This window comes from Malaclemys terrapin, chromosome 2, assembly GCF_027887155.1.
Source record: "Malaclemys terrapin pileata isolate rMalTer1 chromosome 2, rMalTer1.hap1, whole genome shotgun sequence".
NCBI lineage: Eukaryota > Metazoa > Chordata > Testudines > Emydidae > Malaclemys > Malaclemys terrapin.
The window spans coordinates 228,168,190-228,184,956 of record NC_071506.1 but is presented as its reverse complement, the minus strand read 5'-3'; the positions used below and the strand labels follow the sequence as shown (position 1 = coordinate 228,184,956).

At 42.4% G+C, this 16,767-nt stretch overlaps 1 protein-coding gene across 5 annotated transcripts in view; it reads right to left on the bottom strand.

Moving 5' to 3' along the window:
• Nucleotides 1-16,767, bottom strand: part of RAPGEF5 (Rap guanine nucleotide exchange factor 5) — a 241,355-nt gene that overhangs the window by 67,412 nt on the left and 157,176 nt on the right. The window lies entirely within an intron of this gene.

Sequence of the window (16,767 nt, the reverse complement as noted above, 5' to 3'; positions counted from 1 at the left end):
CTTGAAAATCCATTACATTTTGCCCTTGTATTTTGGTAATCACTTTTTACAGAGAATAATTTGCCTTGCTCTGCTTCTCACCTCCTCTGCTTCTGCTCTTCACAATGGCATTAAATTGGATAGTTGAGAATAATGTCAGTGCCACACAGGAATAAACAAAAGGAAGCTTTAATTATTGGGGATACAAGTCAGATAAAAAAAACATATTTGTGTTTAATTAATTCAGCTTTTAGGAATGTTTCTTCTAAAAGCAGCAGCTTCTAACACTGAGCCAACACCAGCTACAAACAGTACTCAAAATTATAAAGTCCTGTCTTGTTCTTAAACAGTAGCAAGACGACCATCTCACCATTACAAAGCTATTGGAAGGAAGAAAACAGGAGCATTTTTTTGCTTCTAGTCCCTCAGCGAGGTAGCTTTGAATACACAGGAGTCACTGTCATTGCTTTTTTTATTGTGCTGATACCAAACAGACAATGCCTCTTTGGAATACCGGGCTTTAATTTGAGAAATTTTGTCCAATTCTTTTTTTTTTTTAAACCCCATATTGTCTATCAGGTAAAATTAAAAATTAAGTACTGGCTATTCCTAGGTAGGTCACACTTAGACAGCAACTGAAAGAGAGTGAAAGGAACCTCTTTCTCCAACTGGCATATGCATCCAAACAATGCAGACCTAGCTTTCTTGAGTTGGAGCTGGCTAATACGACCAGCATGGTCACAAAGGGATGTGGCCAACAATACTGATGTTGCCAGGGCTCTTTTTCTTTCCTCTCCCTCCCCCAAACAGCTGATGATAGACATTGGGGAGTGCATGCTGCTCCTTTCACAACCAAGCGTAAGGAATGTCATACTGCATACTCTCTCACTTGCTTTGAGACTGACGTTACACTCCATATTCTTTATGAAAATATGCTTATGATATATGACATAACAGATATACGTTAAGCAAGGTGGCGCATGTAAGATATCATTGAAAAGGTTGTGATTTACTGAATGTGATTATCCAATTTGCATACCTGTATTATTTCTGTATCTGAAGTTAAGAATATTGACCATGTATCTGTATTTCAAATGTGCTACTTTGGGTGTCGCCCACAACTAGTCCTTCAGATACAACAATCAAAAATCCAGACAGGGCTGATGGCCTATTAGGAAGAAACAACAAGACTGTGAAGATACTAATCTCTCTCCTCCCTGACACTACCTAGGTCAGGTGGTCCTGCCACCTGGTTCTAAACACTATCTTGGACTTCAAGTAATTTTCCACTCATAGGAGGGGGAAGTCAAGTTTGAGAAACAAAATGCTTCCCGCCTATGTAAATTCTATTTAAGGCTGGGAAAGAAGGCATTCCAGACTCTCCTTCATGGCCTACCCAAGAAGAAGGACTGCTGAAAGAACCTGAAGGGTCAAGAGACACTAAACTGAAGGGAAAGGCAGGGGTAAGTCCACATTGAGGCAGGAGTCCAGTCTGTAAGAAGAAATAACTAGAACTCGGAGCTACAGAAACTCTGCATCCTGCCTAATTCAACATTTAGTGTGAGAAATTACATATTGTAACCTATTTCTTTAGTGAATCAAGCTTAGTTTGTGTGTTTTGTTTTATTTTGCTCAGTAATTTGCTTTGTTCTGTTTGCTACCCCTTTAACCACTTAAAATCTGCCTTTTATAGTTAATAAAATTTGTTTTGTTTATTATTAAACCCAGTTTCTGTAATTTCTAATGCGTCGGGGGGGAGGGGAGAGAAGTTGTGCATATCTTCCTCCACGTTAAGGGAAGGGGCGAATTTATGAGCTTACGTTGTACAGATTTCTCTACAGCGCAAGACAATATATCTCTGGGTCTGCACCCCAAGGGAGGTGGACACCTGAGAGCTGGTGGCAAGTCCCTTAAGCTGAGTCTTTCCAGAGCTGATCTTAGTGTCTGTCTTTCTGCAGTGGGATGTGGCCCTGCCTGTGTGTGTGCGCGCGCTAGAGGAGGCTTAAGAGCCTGGCTCAGCAAGACTGGGTAAAGGGGGCCCATGCTGGCAGAACAGGCGGGCTCAGTGGTAGCTCAACACATCAAGTGGCATCTTTAAGGGAGCAACCCGTCACAGAGACATTCTGCCTATGTTTGCACCTCTCTTTGGCTTCTACAGCTTCAACTAGTTCTGCAGAGAGGAACAAGGACACAATTTGGCACAGAGTACTCATATAACTTTGACAATGTGATAGTGAAGTTAGTAAATTTATAGCAGGAACTGTTATGGATTTCACTCTTGATAATTATTCAACTTGGGACAATCTCTTCCCTAAATCAATCCAAACCTGCCAAAGTATGGTGGCTACTGATGCCTCCTAGTGATTGTGGCTAGGGAAATGAATTAACTTTCTTATTAATGTTACTATCATATCCATAATGGGTTGTTGGAAGAACTGTCAATATTTTTTAAATCAACATTTTAAATTATAATTATAAACTGGAGAAAGTAGCTGTGAAGAAGATATGTATCAAGAATATGCTAAATGGCTCATCATTTCTTACTCTATAACAGTGAGCATGATGGGCCATTTGCTTTTTAAAACAGTATCTGACTTGACACAGCAACTTTTCTCAGCTTCCTCTATAGGACTCTTATTTTCTTTTTCTTAGCTTCCTTATTATTTGTGTCTTTCTATTCATACACAATTTTTAAAATCTTGGTTCTCTTTATTTTTATTGTAGTAAAATAGTTTGAATGCTAAAAAATAATTTCCACCAATACATAAAAAAATCTGTACACTTTTTCTGAAGATTGCCTATGTTATAGTGTTTTACTGAGAAGAATAGCTGCTCATCTTATCAGTTTTCTTTGAAAACTGAGCACTATTCTGAATTCAAGTCAATTCCTTTATACACCGAAGAATTCCATTGTGAATAATTATGCGAGAATTACAAAAGATTTAGGGCTTTATTTAGACTTGTACTCCACACTAAGATGGATTATCAGAAAGTTTAGATAAAGTATTGGAATTTGAGACTTTTCAAATGTATACAAAATAGATATGCAGCTTCCTCTGACTGGGGTCTTAGGAAAAGTGCAAGAGTCCAAAACTGCACAGAGAATGCAAAAAAGTAAAGAGATTGCCCAAATGAGCAAGCTGCATGAATTCACAGGCACAAAATTAAAACTTTTCTCCTTCACAGGTTAAAAATGTCCTTAGACAACATTATGGTCCCAATTCTGCAACTCTTACTCACACTGAGTAGGGGTACTCATTAGTGAGTAAATGCTACTTATATTGAATAAACTATGCAGATTCAGCCCCTTTAGTTGCACAACTGGCTCTTGAGAGAGAGAGAGAAAAGATAAAAATCTTATTTTCCCAAGCCTAGGTAATTATTAATGTTACTAATTCATCAGTTTCTCCCTCCACCTGAAAACTGATCCAAAATTTTGAGCCAGCTCTATATATTCCTAATCCTCACACTTGCAATTCCAGAGCATGACTCTTGTGCTACAGTGCTACACTGTGCTGTGATTCCAGCAGCAGAAAGTATGAAGGCAGCTTCCTAAAAGCAGCAGTATCAAAAGCATCAACATGATAAACTGCATCAGTTCTCCCAACTTGTAATAAGAAGCCAAGCAGTCCCTGAGCCCTATGCACTGGTGAAGGCTCTTTGTTTATTTTTAAATACCATATAAAATGTTCAGTCTCTGTCAAGACTTGTATTTTCCCCCTTACATGTTTAAATAAATAAAAAAAAAGTTTGCCAAACCCCCATTCAACTATGTAAATAGGACCAATGTTGCCTAGACTCTTATACACATCTTGGTTCTTTTTCACTGCTGAGTAACAGGCAGCCAATAACAATTCATCATTCATCAGGGACAGGGCAAGGTGGTAGAAGAAAAATGTGCGCTGCTTCTGGAGTTGTGATGGAAGAGTATTGCTCAAAGATTCTAGATACTGGATCAGACCCCTGGTCCATCTAGTCCAGTATCCTGTCTCTGACAGTAGCCAGCCCCAGATGCTTCAGTGAAAAAGAAGTACAAGAAACTTGGCAGTAGACTGATTAGTATAATTATGGGCCTCATCCTAATCCCTAATGGTTAGAGATTGGTTTAAACCCTGATGTATGAGGTTCCCACCCCTTGTACAACTTTTTTGCATTACCTATGACAAATCTGGATATTCTTGTTATCCACATAAACCTTCAGTCCCTTTTTGAATCTTAAATTCTTGACCTCTATGACATGCAGCAATCAGTTCCAGTCTCCATTACATTTGGAGTGGAAAACTATTTCCTTTTATCAGTTTTGTATTTGCTACCTTTCAATTTATTAAAAGGCCCTTTTTGTTCTTGGGTTCTGAGACAGGGAGAGAAGAGGCTCCCAAACTCCCTTCTCTAGGCCATTCATTATTTTATTATTTCCTCTCTGATTTGTCTGCTTTCCAAGGTAAGGAATCTCAACCTTTTAAATCTCTTTTCATGTAAGTGTTTTTCCAGGCCCTTGATCATTCTCACTGCCCTTCTTTAAATCTCTTTGGGTTCTGCAATATCCTTTTGGAGATGGGGTGACCAATACGTACACAGAATTCTAGGTGAGCGCATAGCATTGATTTTACATAATGGCATTATAATATTTTCTGTGTTTTTTTCCATCCCATCCCTCATGCTTCTTAACACCTTGTTTGCTTTTTTGCCTATATCTGCACACTGAACAGAAACTGTCAACAATGATGCCCAGAACCCTTTTCCAAGTTGATACGGGTCTATGTATAGAATAAGCATCAATTTGGCCCCTAGTGTATAAAAATATTTTTTGGCAAAAAAAAAAAAATGTACTGGCATGTGAACTGGGTCATGTAAACACCTTTAGTTGTTCAGGAATTACATGGCACAAGGGAAATAGCTGCTTGTTTGTAATGTACATGCACTGGTCACATTTTCAACATATGTGGCCAAATTCTGTTCTTGCACATGCAATGTTAATCTGAAATAACACTTACTTTCTTTGCTTTTTTCTTCTTCTTTTGGACTGGAGACAAATACTAGCTGCTAATAATCATTTTGGAAATTGTTTTATGTTAATTCCAAGGGCCAAATTCTCTTCTCGTTTACTTCAGTGCAAATTCAGAGTAACTCCACATAATGCCATTGTGCTGCAATAACTCATACCTGTGCTTTCACTCTTTTTTTTTCCTAATTAGTGTTCTCATAAACCTGTTATATAAAATGTGCAAATATTCAAAAACTCTTTGGAGTTATGCCATTCTCCTCATAAATTTCATGATGTGTAAAATCTTTAGGGAAACTTAGTTTATTGAATTATGAAAATTGTAAAATTCCACGGGAAAAGTGTCATTCACTTGTAGGTCCTTATGGAACTTAACATGACATTTATTTTTCATGACGAAGACACTTAAAAGTGATGAGTATGTGTCAAATCCTGATGTCTTCATGCACTTGCTATTCCAATCAGCACTAGCTAGAGTTCTGAATGAAAAAGGGTTGAGTAAGAATGTATATCACCCTTATCTTGCAGAATTAGCAATTTTTATATCACATTTAGTGACTGAGTCTGCAGCCCTACACAGACAAAAATTCTACTGAAGTGAACGGGAGTTCATCCTTTACAGGAATTCAGGTTTGGATTAGTAGGGTTACCATACATTTGGATTTTCCTGGACATGTCCGACTTTTTGGTCCTCAAATCCCCGTTCGGGAGGAATTTCCAAAAAGGCGAACATGTCCGGGAAAATAGAGAGGCATGGTAAGGGAACCGCCTCCTCCCCGGGGTTCAACTTTCCTGGCTCCCGCCGCTCTCCCCAGCGCAGCAGCAGCTGGAGCCCGGGAGGAGGCGGCTGCAAGCTGGGATGCCGTCAGCCAGCGCTGTTTGGCCAGGGCCAGGGCGGAGCCGCTCGGCTGGGCACAGTGGGGCCGGGGGTGCTCGGCCGCTGGTTGGAACCGGGGTCCAAGCCGTGATGGGCCGGAGCAACCGGGGTTGGGGGTGCTCGGCCAGGGCTGGAACCGGGGCCCGAGCCAAGCCGGAGCAACTGGGACTGGGGGTGCTTGGCCGGAGCAACTGGGACTGGGGGTGCTTGGCTGGCGCCCCAGGGCCCAAGCCGCCGGGGCCAGAGCCTCTTGGCCGGCTGCCGGAGGGAGCCGCTTGGCCAGGGATGGGGGGGACTGGGCCGCGTCTCCTCGCGCCACCACCACCACCCCCCAACCCCAGCCCCAGCTTACCTGCTGCCTGCCTGTTTCAGGCTTCCCGTGAACATTTGATTAGCGGGAAGCAGGGGAGGGGGAGGAGCAGGGGGAGGAGCGTTCGGGGGAGGGGGCGGAGTTGGGGCAGGGACTTTGGGGAAGGGGCGGAGTTGGGGCGGGGCCAGGGCCCCTTGGAGTGTTCTATCTCCCATTGTAAGTATTCTCACACTTCTTAAACCGTCTGTACTGGGCTAGCTTGATTATCACTTCAAAAGTTTTTTTCTCTTACTTAATTGGCCTCTCAGAGTTGGTAAGACAACTCCCACCTGTTCATGCTCTCTGTATGTGTGTATATATATCTCCTCAATATATGTTTCACTCTATATGCATCCGAAGAAGTGGGCTGTAGTCCATGAAAGCTTATGCTCTAATAAATTTGTTAGTCTCTAAGGTGCCACAAGTACTCCTGTTCTTTTTGCGGATACAGACTAACACGGCTGCTACTCTGAAACCTCTTTTTCAGGGGCTCCAATATGGTAACCCTAGGATTAGGAAAGAATTGTTCAGGAACTTTTTAAGCTTGCTGGTCTTTTGCAGCTACATGTGGTATATTTACAGCTGAGCAAACAGATCTTTGTGTTTCAGTAGAAATGATGCTGATTACTTACTGTTCTATAGGGAATAATCCTTTTTGCTCTTTTAAATATTCACTTATTGGGTTGAAAGTAAATTAGATGAGGGCTGCAGCAAACCTTTTTAGACTTGCAGCACTTTCAAGCTTGATAGATTTTTGTCACCTCTCTAACTCTCTTCCAGAAAATGAAAAAAATTATAATCATGCCTCAAGGCAGAATCTGTCAAACAGAGTTTTGGTTTAGAAAATATCATGCAATGCTCTGAAACCTTTCAGCAGTGCAAATGCATGTCCAGCAAGTTGGAGCTAGAAGTCAGTAAATTGACTTATCTACAGAAATGGGAAAACAATTTGAGAGCAATTCTTTTGCACAGTAGAAGCTTCTGGATAATTTGTAATTCCACAGTAATTTATTATAGATCTACATTTGTCTCTTAATGTTAGTGGTGAATGCAGAATGCTGTTAGAGTTTGATATGGTGGGACGCTGAGCATATCCTACAAGGTGTTGAGTATTCTTAACTTTCATTGAGCTCAGCAAGTGTTGAAGGCACTCAGTACCTTGCAGGATTATGCCCTAAAATAAAATCAAACAGTCTAAAAATGCTATGCCAGTATAGACACAGTATAAAGCAAAAATGAAAATTATCTTGAGAAAGAAAGGTCAGTGGAAAAAGAACATCAATGCATAATCTACTGAAAATGTATTACATTAATTACAGTAGTTATGTCATCTAACCACTGAATCATTGAGAATTCAATGCATAAAAAAATAATGAGCAAGTCATTTATTTCTGACATTAGTGAGAAGAAAAAATATCAGGGCATGATGTTAACATATACCACCAGAATATTTTTTTAATGATACAAAAATCAGAACAGGGAATAATTCATAAGGTCATCTTCAAATTATTTCTGGCATTACTTTAAAGTATGAAGAATTAATCAAAACTTATTTTGTCTGGTAAAGTCAAATATCACTTTAAAGTTGCATTCCAGTTGCAGCTATCACATCTGTTTCTTATTTTGTTAGAGCAAGAGAAAGCACTGAAACTACAGGCAGATGGCAAAAATGTCAAATTTGTCTGACTTTAATGAAGCACTAATTTTTCCAGCTAGACTTCTTTTCTGAAAGTAGGATGTGACCCAGTGATTAATATGCAAACACAATAGTGCTTTTTGAAGTTATTGGACAAATCTACTACTTCATATAGGTTTTGAAGTATTAATGGGAAAAAAGTCTATAGTATTCATGCCGAGATACTGCCAGTATCACTTTCTATTAACTAATGTTGACTATAGCAACTTTAACACTGAAGTTCTCAGTCTATTTACAAACTTTAATTGCCATGAAACTGAGATATTTTAAAGCATGCACTAAGTAAATATACTACCATAGTTACAAAACACAGAGGAAACTTAATCAGAAGAGAAGAGTTGCAAAAGACTGCAAGAAAACAATGTGCATCTCCACCTTTCACTGATTGGTTATAATAAGCCAACCAAGCCAGGTTTGCCTGGGGCCAAAGGTGTAATTTGACTTCAATATTTGGGGCAGGCAGCTCCAGTCAGGCCAACAGGATTGTGTACGTGTGTGTAGGGAATTCAATGCCTGCCCAGTTTGGGAGAGCAACGCCTCCCCTGCTTCCTTCCCTCCCCACCCCCCCAATTACACCCAGGCCTGGGGCAACAGGAAAGAAGACAAAAGAATGATATGGCTCCCTCTTATCTTCCCACTGCAGTCCATCTGTCTGGTGGTGCAGAAGAGATAAAGAAATGGCAATAACAGCATGGATGGATGGCTTGCCCCCACTTGTTGATCACCATGTAGAGGGGGTAAACCAGCTTCCTTACTCACCAGCCTGTCTCTATGAAAGTCATAAAAGTGAGTGCAGGGCAGCTTCTCACTCTTGCCTTGCACCTGGACTTCACCAGATCCTTGCCACCACTCTTGTCTCAAATCATTCAAAGAAAAGCAGCCATCAGCTGCCTGGACCGTCTGGCCCTCATCAATGACAGCATTCCAGGTGCCACAGCCAATGCCGGAATACCATTCTGCCTCTTGATTGTCACGGTCTCCTCCTCACATGGCTTCTGAGATGCTTGGCCATAGCAGACTTTGTTGCCTAGTACGCATAGCTCTCATACACACATTTACTCCCTTGACTGACAGCAACCCATATAAAAGGGTTGCATAATCTGCCTCTTCTGACATTAAAGCTCCAGTCATGCTGATTTCCACGTGGTAGAGGATGAGGCTGCCATGCCACAAGATTTCCTGTGGCTGTTCAAGTCTTTCTTCCAAGCTCTCCTCCACATTCCCAGCCTGGTGACTCCTTGAGCAACACACTGAGAAAGTTAAGTAAGCTAACAAGTAGGGGTTCAGGACTGGTCAGACAGGCTGATAATTCAATGCAGCAATCACTGTGCCATTTCCTTTTCCAATACACTGCCTGCACTCCGAGCCCTTTCTGAGGTCCTGAATGGGACTTGGCTGTTCTGCCTATACTGGGTTACTTGTTTCCAACAGGAAACACACCCAAGTAATACAAAACAAAACACTGCAGAAAGTGCAGGCCATCTGGTGACTTCCATAGTTTACCAATGTTGAATCAGGATTTCCCTTTTGGATGCGGTTCTTAATAAACCTTGGGTTAGTTTAGGCTGATTTATCCCTTCTCTTACACTAAAGAAGCTTTGTCAATGACTCTGTTGTCATCCAAGGACTGCAAAAATCCAGTATTAGTCATTTGAACGGGTAAAGGTAGGACCCTCCTCACCAAATACAACATTAAATTTGCTTTGTTGCTTCTGCCATTTCACCCTGGGCACTTTAATTTATTAAAAGTTGTCTTTGAAGTAGCCTTTCTACTATGATAGACCCATGTGCTACTAGGACCTCAATCCTGCAAAGAATTATGCACATGCTTAACTTTATGCACTATCATAGTGTGTAAAGTTAAGCATGTATGTAAATCTTTGTTGGATTGGGGGCCTATGTTCCCAGGAAAAACCTGCTATAGTATAGTTTGGGAAGCTGGCATCAAAATACTCAGCTATTATTTAAATAACTATAAAGTTTTCATAAGAATACCCTATGACATTCTATAACTTGGGGAAGCACCCTATAGCCGCATATTCCTCATTTACATATAATTGTGATATTACATATAAAGAATGCCATGTGAGGTATCATGGGAAAGGTTATGATCTGCTGAAAGCCATTGTTCCATCTAAATAGGTATATAATTAATACATATTAAATTATAAGAATTGTGTTGTATGGTTTTCACTAAAATAGGCTGTGGGTTTGGGAAGCGCCCAGATACTAGCTCTCCAGAGATGACAACAAGGGAAGAGGTAACCAGTGCCCGGGTGGGTGCTGAACGGACATCACCAGCCATTGTCCAGCAGAGGAGTTATAATTCAATGACTCACTCACAGGAGACAAACAGGGATACTGCTTCTCCTTGTGACTCAGCCCACCAGATCTGCCTGGATTTATGTTCTCCAAACACATGGACTAAGGGTATAAAACAGAACACATGCTTGGCCTTTGCTCCTCCCCCCACCAATTCTGCAAGCAACAAGGATGCTCAGAAGACTTAAGACTCCAACGGAGGAGACTGGCCCAGGTTTCAAGGGGGAAACCCAGGGCCGTCCTTACCCATAGGGAAACTATGCAGCTGTGTAGGGCACCAGGAAATTTGGGCACCAAATTCCCCAAATTTCCTGGTGCCCTATGCAGCTGCATGCTGCTCCAGCGACCAGCCTGATCCCCTGGCTGGCTGAGTGCTCACTCCACCCCTTTCTCACAGCCCCCACCCCACCTCTTCCCCAAAGCCCCCACCCCTGCTTCACCCCCACCCTGCCTCTTCCCACCCTGCCCCCACTCCATCCCTTCCCCTGAACTACATCGCAGGGGACTGCAGCAGGGGTCGGGCTCACCCTGTACTCACCGGGTGACGGAAAGTGGAGCGACCTGGCCCCAGCCCACTCCACTCCGCCGGCTTGTGCTGGGGAGCAGTTTCCCCCCCCCCCCATCTCCAAAGCCTGCCCCTGCCCCCCACAGACCTTGGGCTCATCTTTCCCCCCACCGAGGCCCAGGGCCAGCCCCTCCCAACCCCCTGTTGGGGGGGCTGTGTAGGGCACCACAATGTCTAGGGCTGGCCCTGGGGAAACGTGTATTATGAACTGCAATATCCAGCGGGATGAGAAAAATTGCTTAATCTAGATGTTGCCCTGTCTAATAGGGTTGAGAGTTTAGACTGCGTGCTTATATTTTATTTTTTATTTTGGCAACCACTCTGACTTTTTGCCTATCACCTATAATTACTTAAAATTTATCTTTTGTAATCAATAAACTTGTTTTACTGTTTATATTTACCAGTGAGTTTGCCTAAAGTATTTGGTAAATCTGCTCAGTGTTTGGTAAATCAAACTTTCCATTGATGAAGTGGTGAACCAATTAATAAACTTGCACTTCTTGAGCAGTGCAAGACGGAATATTCCTAAGGTCCATGGCGCAGCCCATGCAGCTCTTACTATGGCTGGGCTGCGACACCGCCCCCCCCCGCCACCTCCAGCCAGAGCCGGGTCCAAATAAGAACTGCGGGCAGCTGTGGTGAGCCACGGACCCTCCTGCCCTGGAGGGTGGGGCAGTCACGCAGGGAAGGGACATGGGCCAGGACTACTCTCGACCCTCACATCCCAGGCAGGTGGCGGATTCACAACATGGCACCCCACAGCTACCCAGGCTCTCCAGCCTCGGTCCAGCTGCCGGCCTGGCCAAGATGGGGGGGTGGGAGGGTGGATCCTCAAGTGGACAGCCTAGGCCCATCCATTTTCAAAAAGTGGGAGGGCCATGGCCCCCTGCCCCTCCCATTGCAGTTCTCCTGTTTCTTCGTCTTTACCTGTGCTAGACACAGGAAATGGAGCAAGTAGGGAGGGAAATATGTCTTTAAAATGCATCTCAACCTTCTAAATTCTGTCCCAGGACTGCTCTAAATTGTACTGGTTTGTAATGGCTCTCTGTGGGCCATTATGCTGGCAAAGAATAGCTGGACCCCCCCCCCTCTCCCCTACCCACCCTGACACTCCTTAAGGTAGCGGGGTTCAAAAAGGAAATGGGGTACTTTTGGGGGATTTGTTCCACCAATTGCTTTAAGGCCCTTTACACTGATCCACATCAGAGAAGACAGTCAGTGCCTTCTAGTGGGAACTCAATTCTCACCATCTTTCTCTGGATCATGAGATCCAAGGTGACAGCTTCTTGCATAACTATTAACATGTCATTGGTTTTCAGACACTTTAAAAATGTTATTAGTGATTTATTCCTCTTTGTAATTAGATTCAGTGATTAGAAGATACCACATTGAATCTTTCTAAACGTCTTGTCAGCAAGGAGGAAAAATAGAGGATAAAGATATAATTACTTCTCTGTACATATCTCCAATCCTCTCAGCAAGAGATTTTTAAATAAAGGGCCCAGGACCTCCCTCCATCTCTGTACATGATACTTCCCCCAAACCTGTGGAAACCTCTCTACAGGGCTCCAAAGGATTCCAGCACCATAGAGCTGGAGAAGGCATGGAATAGGGAAACTGGCTGGGTTTCTCCATATTCCCACGGAGGAAAACAGAGTCATTACAGCCTGAGGCTTTATTAAGTTGTGCTGCTTTTTCTCTCGGTGATATAGCCTGCCCCTCTTCCCACCACCGGGATTCTGGGAGAAGCCATGGCAGGGGGAGCCCCTGAAAGCATATGCCTTCTACCGTAGCCATGTTTCCTGGGAGTCAACACAAGTCAGCAAGAAGGGCAGAGACATGGGATGTCCACGAAGAAGCCTCTTGTCTCCTGCTTACCTTGGAGTATCTAGTGGTTAGGAGGATGGTTAACAACAGCAGCAGCGAGGAAAAACTGCATTCCCCTGCCAAGACTTTATAGGAAATTCCCCAAGTTGAAATTTGCAGTTGCTTCTCTCTCACAGAAGGAAGCATTAGACTTGTGCACTTTCAGGGCTTGTCTACGCAAACATTTAGTTCAGGGCAAGCTAGGGTGCGAATTTACCCTGCACGAGCCTGCTGCTGACCAACTGTCCACGTGAATCCTGCTAATGCACACTAATAGTTCCTTACTGTTCTTTGATCTACTCCCTTCAAAGAGGGGCAGATCAAAGTGCACAAAGGGACTGTTAATGCATGTCAGCAGGGTCCACACCGACAATTGGCTATTACAAAATAAATTCACACCCCAGCTTGCCACAAACTAAAAGTTTGTGGAGACAAGCCCTAAGACTCCTTTTTAAATAACTGGCTTTCAACAGAACTCCTTAAATATGACAGATTGCTATGTAAGTGCAGATTAATTAAGGGACACTAATCTTAGCTTGATATGCAGATATAACACTCTCTGGTGCTAAAAAGAGCTATATCCTCACAAAGTGAACCTCCCACCCCCATTCCCTAAAAAGTTATTTACATATGCTCTACAGGTGGTTTTGGAAGATAAGTAGTTATAGCCTCACTCCATCCTAGAGCCAATGTTCCCAAAATTCAATACAATAGCAATGTAGAAAGTGCCACTTTGTGAAAAGTGTCTTATTTACAGGTGTAGAGACTGGAATCCGAGAAATCACAAGGACAGCATGGGTAGAAACCATATGACTCTGCCCCTAGCAATGTATCTCTGCCCTGTTCTGGAGGACAAGCTCTAGCGGTTGGGGTAAAGGGGCAGTCTCCATGGTCAGTCAGTCCTTTTGTACTGAGAATTACAAGATGGATGTATTTACTGCCCAGTGAGATGGTAGTTTGACATGGACACCTGCCTCCATGAATTCATTTCACATGGGCCATCAAATGGTCATGAACTAACACTAACAATCACAAATTGAACCAATGACCTATAAGAAAAAGGCTATGTATCTAGTTACCAGTTCCAGGAATCACCCAGGCCCCCTTCAGAAAAAGAGTTCTTTGTTAATAACTGAAGCAGAAAGAGGCATGACAATGGAGGTATTTTAACTTATTAGAAAACAGGTGGGTTCTGCGGAGTTTTGAGGTACTCAAATTGTTACCTATCAATACTGCAGATCTCTTGCTGGTATATACTCAAATAGGAAGTCAGAATTTCTCTAACTGCCTATTATGTAGTTATCTTTAGAGACAGCAGGGTTTAGGTGCGGAGATGAGGTAAAGCAGTGGTCAGTTTAATATTGTAAATGTTATCATTTGCCCATAGCTAGAGATTTCCATTCTATTCCAGGATATTTTTTTAAAATGTTGCAAACTTACTGTTGCTTGGAGAATGTTAATGAAGTGCACACCAGGGATTTGACTAATGCTACTTGGAGCAGGTTTTTTGCATCCAGTTTATGGCTGTGTAGTCAGTGTGATGTACCAACATCCACAACAACAAACAAAATCACACAGACAAGGCTTTACATTGATCAGTGGGAGGGAGTGCCAGTTTCCAAGCACAAAGGTTTCATTATTTTGTTTGCAACTGAGCTCTAAAAACACATTTTGGAAAGGGCAAAAAAGACATCAGGATTTGTCTTTCTATCTACTTAATTTTTCTGTTTATCTATTCTGTCCATTTCAGAGATCTCTGCGAGTAGATCAACAAATACCCACAAATGCTAGGTAATAAAGAGGATGGGGAGAGCTGAAAGAACAGCTTTGATTGTTGAATTCAGAAAAAGGCTCTAAGGGCAGGAAAAGGAGGGATAATGGAATATGGAGGAGGTGGGGCATAAAGAAAAAGAAATAGAGTTAAGAAGGTCAATAAAAAGCCACATATCATTCCCCATGTGAGCAGTGTGACCTCTTGGTGTTTACATCTCTAATTTTAGCAATTTGCAGCTCTATCAAGGTTCAAGTTCAAACGAAAGAAAATCACAATTTGGTTCAAAATGCTGTCGCAGCAAATCAGCAGCAAATTATTGTAATTAATAGTCATCAAAATGAGATCACTCAATGGCCCCTCTTGTCTACATTGATTTTTGCACCATTTACTTTGCCCCAAAATTTCTCTGGCTTCATCCCCCTTAACATAACTTTTTAACTGCAGAGACAGGATACTGAGTTTACTTTGGAAAGATGTGACAGATATTTCTGAACTGAGAGAAGGTCATCTTATGACTTCAGTGACACTCCACTGACTGCGATTGGAGCTGCTGTCACAATCACAAGTCGAGCAGCTATTTTTCCATCTTGTCTAAAAAAAAATAATGAAAAACGAGATATGCAATTTATTTTGTTTCAGTAGCTGATGTTATTCCAAATCTTTCCTTTTACTAGAACTAGTAACATTCAAAAAGGTTGGTGACACTGAGCATGCGATGCTTTGGACTCCCTGATTTCAAAAGGCACTATTTCTGGCTGTCAAAGTAGCTCAACTCTGCTCTCATTTAAATCAGTGGCAAAACTCATACTGATTTCAGTGGTTCAGGTCTGGGCCCTAAATGCACAACTTATAGAATCTCCTCAGAGATGCTGAGCACCCTAAAGTAGTGCTTAGCCCCCTTGAGGATCAAGTCTCTGCTCCTAGAGCATGCATTGTGAACATACGTAGGTTTCTGATGGCCCTCTAATTCACAAAGCTTTTGCACTGGGCCAACAGCATCTTGCTCAAATATTTCCTTTTTTCAGAAACATCTGAAGTTTCATAAAAGTGTTCCCATTAGAACCATCCAAAATTAAACACAGTGTTTGAATTCTCTGGTCTGTACCATCTGCCTAATTTCAATTTAAACTGGCTAGAGATTCCACAGGAGAATTATCCCCTTCATAGGAGAAATATCTGCTTGTGTTGCTGCTTCCTATGTCAGCTGCCCCCTCAATTAGAGAGAGGAAGTGGCATATCAGGGGACAGTGCACAACGGAGCTGAGCACTATTACAGCTGATGCTCAGCTGGTATAAGCTCTGAAGTGCATGCTAGAGGTGGAAGTTAGAAAGTAGCAATGGGTCTTGCTAGCTTCCACCTTGGGCCGGCTCCAGGCACCAGCTTAACAAGCAGGTGCTTGGGGCGGCCAAGGGAGAGGGGCAGCACCTGCAGCAATTCGGGGGCAGCAGGTCCCTCGCTCCCGCTAGGAGCGAAGGATCTGCCATTGAACTGCTGCCGCCGATCGCGGCTTTTATTTTATTTTTTTTTGCTTGGAGCGGCAGAAATGCTGGAGCCGGCCCTGCTTCCACTGGAATCAGGTGGTGGAGGATCAGGACTGGTTCCCTATGGCCACCACTCTACAGTGTCCAAGCTGGATGTTTTAAATTAAAGTCTGTTTCTCTTGCATTAGTTTACATAAGCCATGGTAGGGCTTTTGTAGGCAATGCTGTATTTGTACACTTGTTTCAGAGTGTGCTGCAGCAGAGGTATTTAGTGTTGAAGAGCAATTCGAAATTTTGCAGTTACTTTTGGGGGATCCTAAAGAAACTGTAAAAGGTCTAACTACTCATTTGCAAATTACACATACAGAATTAACCTAAAACTCCATTTTAATCAATAATCTCAAACTATTTGTGAGCAGTGGGGGGTTTTGTGAGGAGAGAGGGAAAATTGTTGGTTTGTTTTTGTTTTTTACTTCTTTTTAGGTTAGTTTCAGCATAAGGTCTTAGTATAGAAAGGCTAAAGTGAGGGCTGGAAAAGAAAGCAATTGCACCAGTACAGTATCCACAAAGATATCACAAAGATCAGTAATAATAGATTGCAAGATGCAGATCTGTTAACGTAACTGTGAATTATAGTTTGGCTGTAATCAAAAACAGCGCTGCTCCTAATCACAAAAGGCGAGGATTCTGGCTTCTGCATAGCACAAAACTGTTCGAACTGTGGCCTCCTTATGAGGAATTGCTGAGGAAAGGGTGGAGAGCATTAATAGCAGGGGAGAAAATTTAGTTTATAGAAAATCTTTGTAGAACAGACTTGTTTCAGGTTTTTAATGAACTTAATGCAGATCCTTATTC